Below are 7,311 nucleotides of genomic sequence, written 5' to 3'. Positions count from 1 at the left end.
GAATAAATACCATTCACCAAGTATGATTAAATCTAAAGTTTAAATGAGTAGAGCAAACATGCTATATATCTATTATTATGCACCTAAAAAATATGACTCTTTATTCCCGTGAATTCGATATGCGCTAATTCTCACCAAAGTTATTCTCTTCATCCTCAATAGCATCATCTTTCTCATTACCATTATTTTCTATTGACAATGGTACAATGAACCCAGGAACTTTACCACATAATTATTATATAGATGCCAAGATTGTAATGTAGAATTGAATTGTTACTCGACAACCTTTAGCTTATTTTACATATCATTCTCCATGTTTACTCGAGCCACATCGGCTATCTTACGAGCAATATGTTCTGCTTCCAACTCCTTCTCCAAATTGCGTAAATTGGAAGAAGATATTCCAATGTCTCGAAGGCGGTCATCTCCTAACCCGAGAATTTGATGCCCGAGCTTCGTACCTAGAACGGACATTATGATATTAATTTCGACATCAGGATCATCTCCAGGTATCTCCTCCAAAGAAGTATATTCGAGAAGTTGCTGCCCCTTTGCCCTCTCTACAAGATATTCATACTTTTTAACAAACATCTCATCATTCAAACACAACCAACAAGATATATAAAACAGTCCATAAAGTGTTGAGTCTTTCTTACATGTTGAGCTTTTGCTGTATTACAAGTCCAACACTTGTTCTTCCCTGCATAAGCAAACTCAAGTATGTTGACTTCGGGAAACTTCGAACCATCCTTATAATAAAAAATGCATATTTCAAATATTGTATTCAAATTCTTAGCAAACTTAATTAATTAAGTACATGTTGATAACATATGAATTCACTACCTCAGCCATCTTCTTCACTATGTATGAGAAAGGACGTGAACCAGTACAATAATTTACTTCTTCGATCAATTCACTATGTTTGTTGATGAAGCCTTCTGCAAAGACAAAAAAATATAGATATCACATAACAAAATTAGAAGTAAAAGTTGTGAACCGGTATGGAATTACACGATAAATATCTTGAACTTATCAGAGTTCGAATGATTACATAGGTTGACCCATTGACTTACACCTCTTTGGTGCATCTCCAAAGGGGGGTTGGCTAATGCATTCTCATGCATTTTGTGCAATTTATAGTATGCACTCAACTCAACCTTGAACTCCTTGTACCTTCCATTGTATAGTTTATTAATATAATTTACCAATCTTGAGTCTTTCAAATCTATCTCGAAGTTCATCTGGAATTGAAATAATTAAAAAAAAAGCATAAAATACAAAGAAACCATAATTAGAACAAATTTCCCAGTTCTGGAAAACAAAACACAAAGTAAAAATAAATAAAATCACAAAATTAAATGAGTAATGTGCTTTTAATTAATTCATGTAGTTTTATTTGGCTATTAATTTTTCAGCAGTATAAACACATTTAGACATGCTTACCATGATCTCATCCATAAGGTCCTTCTCACTTGGAGAAATGGTCCGCCAATAACCCGTATTCATTGGGCAATGTGACCGAATGACGGCTTCGATATATGAACCAACAAACTATGTACTTTTGAACTTGTTGCTCCTTTGCTTACTAATTGTACAAAACTCGAATTTTCTGTCTAGTTGTACGAACGATACGAGATGTGTTAATTTGTTTACATGCTCCTCGAGTAGGATGATCATCGCGAGTTCTTTGCAAGTATCCTACACCTATAACTGCAAAACCAATAATAAAAGTCAAACATGTAAATAAACTTCTTAAAGTAAGAAAATTAACTATTAATAAAATAAACACCCTACCTTCGGAATTGTCTATTTCATCGTCCAATGCCTCATTACTCTATAAACATTTTCACTTTTTACTGTGCCTATCACATGAGTTTTCCTTTTCTTTTTTTCTTTTTTTAAATAATTGCTCTTTAGAAAGTAGTTGTAAAACAATTAATTCATCGGGAGAGTTGTTTTGAAGTGGGTGATGAACATTGACAGTCATTAAAAGATTGAATGCAAGACTAAATTTTGCTCTACAGTGCTCTCCAATTATACAAAGCAGTGAGATATAGTACACTTAAAAAAATTACTTGTTCTCTAATACCAATTCCAGTAGAAATTCTGTATTTACGTAACAATAGAAAAAAAAAAAAAAAAAACGAGAAGAATAGAATAATAAAAGAACTGCACTTTTCAATTTATATATATGAAGTAAAATTGATCTACAACGTAAAACCGGTCATGTATGTACAGTAATCATTTCGTGGCGTAAGAGAGCCAAAAAATTTTTGAAACTAGCTATCTTGGTCTATTTCTTGAATCCTTTCTTACTAATAGTCTATGAGAACGTCTTCCCCTCCAACATTGTATTTTCGTATCCATTTCTTTCTATTTATAAGCTTTAATCAAATAAATTGTACGTTCTTTCAAAACCAAATTATGATATTTCAGCATGTAATTCGCAAGCTGCATGCTTATGACAAAAGCTGAACTTCACAAGAATAAATAAGTATAACAATAGAAGGTAAAAGCAGAGATCAAGTGCTCTCCAATCATGAGGCTAGAGTATGAATTTCATAGACTTTTAACCCCAAAACCAGTAAAAAAGATATTTACACAAGTAAAATATCAAGTTAACAACAGACCTTTTGCATATAGATGGTAATTTCAATTTTAGATGCATTGAGCCAATTTCATCAAAATACCCAATTTGTTAACTTTGAGTAAAATTGCAAATTTTCCAATACATTTGTTTGAAATATATCCTGAATTGCTAGAGTATAAGAACCAAGTTGCGGTTAAACTGAAATTCTCTCTTATCAAGATTATCAGATCTAAAACCCCCAGTAACATAACATAGTTAAAATAAAAATAAATCAAAGGCTAAGAATGAGTATATCTAACTATAACCATGCTTCAGCTCAAATTTTTCTAATTCCTTTTACTAAATCCTATGCACAATACTCTCTCTGAAAATTCAAAATCAAATTAATCCAATGATAAAATAGGATCTCTAATTCCACATTAACATATTTCAGCAACCAAATTGAAGCGACCTGAAGTTAAAACTAAACCAAATTTGTTAACCCAATTTAAAAATCTGATTTTATTTTTATTTTTTAAAGCGTATTACAATGTGGTGGGTCAATTTCTAAAATTTGAGGTATGATCCTGCCCTGTGCATAGGAAACCGATACATGTACATGAATGATGATATATTAGCTAAAACATATTTTTACTCTTATGTTCTAACTCGACTACATGAGGGAAAACATAGTTGAATGAGTTTTCTGAATTATTTTCTGGTGTATTTTGATCATATGAGGGGTTCTTGAAAAAAAAAAAAGAATAAATAAATAAATAAAATTACAATTGGGAAAATATTGTTGTATAGAAATTATAAATCATAGGTTCCTGAGTATTTAGAACATATAATGATGGTTCTTGATTGTTGTGTTCATCTCACTATGTTTGTATGAGCTTTTTAGATCTATTCTTGAATACGGTGGTTAATGATGTTTCTTTTTGGGTAATTAGCACAAAACGTCCCTATCTTTCGATATTTTTGTGGAAAACGTCCCTACCTTTTGTTTTTTAGCGGATTACACCCTCACTTTTACCTTTTTTTGCGCAAAACGTCCTTCTGTTAACATCCCGTTAAAATGTTCCGTTAAATCAAAAGGTAATTAGCACAAAAGGTCCCTACCTTTCAATATTATTGTGCAAAACGTCCTTACCTTTCATTTTTTGGCATAATTAGCACAAAAGGACCTTTCAATGTTATTGTGCAAAACGTCCCTACCTTTCAATTTTTAGCATTTTCACCCCTACCTTCTACCTTTCATTGCGAAAAAGGTCCTTCTCATGCATTTTTTTCAATAAAATGACGATTTTACTCTCCTATTCAAATAAAATAAAAAGAAAAGATGAATAACCAACTGCAACCATAGTCCTTAAATTTTTAAAAAATTTCAAAGAAATCATAAATTCCCAACCACCACCACTTTCACCATCTATCAAGCTGTCAACTGTAAATCAACATAATACCACCTTTTTGCCACCATTCCCACCAGACTCTGCCACCGTAAATGTGGTTGTTTTGGACAGATTGGTGACAATACTATGAAGGAGGATATTGGGAAGAGTGAGGTGAGGCTAGTGGTGGTGGAGTCCGATAGGTGTTGTGGCCGAAAGGTAGTGCTATATGGATCTATAGGTGGTGGCTTGGTGGGGATATGAAAGTGGCAGTAGTGGAAAGTTTAGAATTTATCTGTAGTGTTTTGAAAAATTTAGGACTATGATTATAATTAATTATTTATTTTTCTTTTCTTTTCTTTTCTTTTTGTTTTATTTGAATAGGAGGGTAAAATCGTCATTTTATTGAAAAAATGGATGAAAATGATCTTTTTCGCAATGAAAGGTGAAAAGTAGGGGTGAAAATGCTAAAAAATGAAAGGTAGGGATATTTTGAACAATAACATTGAAAGGTAGGGACCTTTTGTGCTAATTATGCCAAAAAATGAAAGGTATGAACGTTTTGCACAATAATATTGAAATGTAGGACCTTTTGTGCTAATTTCCTTTTGATTTAACGGAACATTTTAACGGAGAGTTAATAGAAGGACGTTTTGCGCAAAAAAAGGTAAAGGTGAGGATGTAATCCGCCAAAAAATGAAAAGTATGGACGTTTCCACAAAAACATCGAAAGGTAGGGATGTTTTGTGCTAATTACCCTTTCTTTTTTTATCAGTTTCTGTTATGGGCAGGTTGAATTAAACCATAATCGAAAATGAAGCTATCTAAGATGTTGTGATCTTGATTTTTTCTTTATTTGGTTCAGATCGTATGCTAGTGTAGGCGTTCCTGAGACTCTTCGCATACCCTAAATTAGCTTAGTACAATCGAGATGTGTGCATATTCACCAGTTTAAACCAAAAAATTTAGAAGGATTGATGGGCATACCTGGAAAACTGCTTGAAGAATAACACAGAAATCTGTCGACTACATCGTAATTTGTTGACAAGATACTGCTTCAATTAAAAATTTTGAATTAGGCTTGGGCCAATTAAGCTGTAGCGGCAGAGAGAGAGAGAGAGTAATTTTGAGAAAAAAACTTGCAGGCAAAGAGTTATGAGGGTTTTTTATAATTAAAAAAAATTACTTACTCATTTTCTTTCTAATTATCTTTTAGTTTCAAATATATATTTTATAGGGATTAAAATTAAACATAGTAATTGAAAATTTTTTCTTGATAATCATTAGCCTACAAACATGTCTAAAATTTCTTTCGGTAAAAGATATATTTTTTCCTTCAAATTTTTTGTTAGGAAAAAATACAAATTTCTATTGGCACGAGTCTTTCTATTATTGAAAATTTTGAAGTAAATCATAGTCCTAGAAAATATCGTTCTGTGAGGATAAGTGAACTTTGCCTACAAATCTCAATTTGTTGGAGGAAATTTTGTAGGAAAAGGATAAATTTCTTGTAGTGAGAGCTTATGTGGACAATTTAGGATTTTTATATGATGGTTTAAGTGTTAAAATCTACGAGTACGCATAACTATTTTCTTAATCTCAATAATCAAATTTCAAGTACTCAATTGAATTCTTTTAAATTAATTGATTTACATCTCTCAAATTTAAATAATAACAATAATAACAATAATAATAATAATAATAATAATAATAATAATAATAATAATAATTCTTGCTTAATAGTAAACTCATATACCTCTGCGTGAATCATGGTAAGACTTTATTAAGAGCAATAAATCACCAAGGAACTTAATTAATGCCTGCAAATTTTATTTTAAAAAAAAGTGTATCTCTACCTTTTATCCAAATTCAAGTTTTACTACGTGGTCTATAATAAATAATTCACATCTCGGCTCATTATTGCTAAAAAATCAATAAATTAATGGCCAACTAATTTATAGAAAGAAGAAGAAAAAAAATACTATAAACATTAATTGAAAATCAAAACATGATATTTTAAACTTGAGGCTCTAAATTAGGTTACAATCTTCCATCCCAATATTAATTTAATTATACATCGTGGTAGAAGAAAAACAAAATAAAGATTTAAACAATACAAAAAAAATATAATAAAGATTATTTAAAAAATGAATAAGAAAAAGATGAAAATTTTACACTAAGAATCTACCTTCTTCCCCGAAAAATTTTGAAACTCTAGCTTCCATCGTATTATCCCTTCTATTTTCTCTCTTTTTTGGCCTTTTAGTTTTATGTTATGGAATCCTTTTCTTTCATTTTAATTTGAATTTTAAAGAAGGTTTTAGGAGTGCCTAGGAAATTGTGCCTCGAAATGAGTCAAAACAAATCTCAATTTAAAAAAAAAAAAAAATGCAAATTGCATCAAGTCGGATTGGTCGCAGTCAACCGTAGCAAAATAGAAAGATAGGATTATTTTTTTTTTTTTTTACCCTTTTCACGTTCGCGTTTCTTTTTGGTCTTTCTTTTTCCATTCAGCACTAAATTGCACACAAAAGTAATGAACTTTTCTTCTTATTAATTTCGACCTACAGTTTTTCATCTCATCAATATTTTCCTTTCACTTTTAAACGATTTGACTGAGAAATCAATGTAACGTGTTTAATTCTCAAAATTGAAGTTACAGTTCTTTTTCCAATATTTAGCTGTGTACGTGCATTTCTTTTTCAATTTCTTGCCTCTTCTCAAAATTTTCGACAGCTGTCATTTTTTAAAATCTTTTTTTCATTTTTTGTTTTTTTCAATTTGATCTCCTCTTTTTAAACCCCTCAACAGTCGCCCAATTCTTTTCTAATTAGGTGCTTGTTTGGTAGGGATTTGATTAATTGATTTTTTGACCGTTAGAAATAAAATGGATCCTGCATATGAGAGAAAAATTCAAAAATGAGGGCTATAATAGCTAAATAACGGTCAAAAAATTGATTTTAATTGACTTAAAATTTATACCAAACAAGCACTAGAAGTGATGATATGCAGACAACATCCTTGATCAAAAGGCAAGCCCAATTCTAATCTGCGGGCAGCATCCCGATCAAAAAGCAAGCCCAATTCCACTTCAATCCCATTCTCATTACAACGTGAAGTTGAGGTTCATTTCAAATCCCAATGCCCATTAAGGCATTATTTTCTTCAAGTCCTCAATTCTTCTAAAATAATGCAATTCAATCATTGAGTCCAATTAATTGAGCAACACATGTCCACTTCAATTTAATTCAAGTCCTTCAATTTCTAAAGTGTAGAATATTATCCCAAAATTTTCATCCAATTGCCAATTGATCATTCTTTCACTTCCAGTTACTTCGAAACGTGTCCAAC

At 31.1% G+C, this 7,311-nt stretch overlaps 1 long non-coding RNA gene across 1 annotated transcript; it reads right to left on the bottom strand.

Annotated features, from left to right (window-relative positions):
- Positions 1-127: 127 nt before the first annotated feature.
- LOC111392369 lies at positions 128-1,019 on the bottom strand. The gene is made up of 3 exons (XR_002702257.1): positions 844-1,019; positions 657-700; positions 128-560 (listed from the first exon to the last, which is right to left on the bottom strand). It is a non-coding gene; the product is annotated as an uncharacterized LOC111392369 (long non-coding RNA).
- Positions 1,020-7,311: the final 6,292 nt, after the last annotated feature.

Source organism: Olea europaea, unplaced genomic scaffold (assembly GCF_002742605.1).
Source record: "Olea europaea var. sylvestris unplaced genomic scaffold, O_europaea_v1 scaffold922, whole genome shotgun sequence".
NCBI lineage: Eukaryota > Viridiplantae > Streptophyta > Magnoliopsida > Lamiales > Oleaceae > Olea > Olea europaea.
Note: the sequence above shows the minus strand (reverse complement) of the source record. Positions and strands in the feature narration are given on the sequence as shown.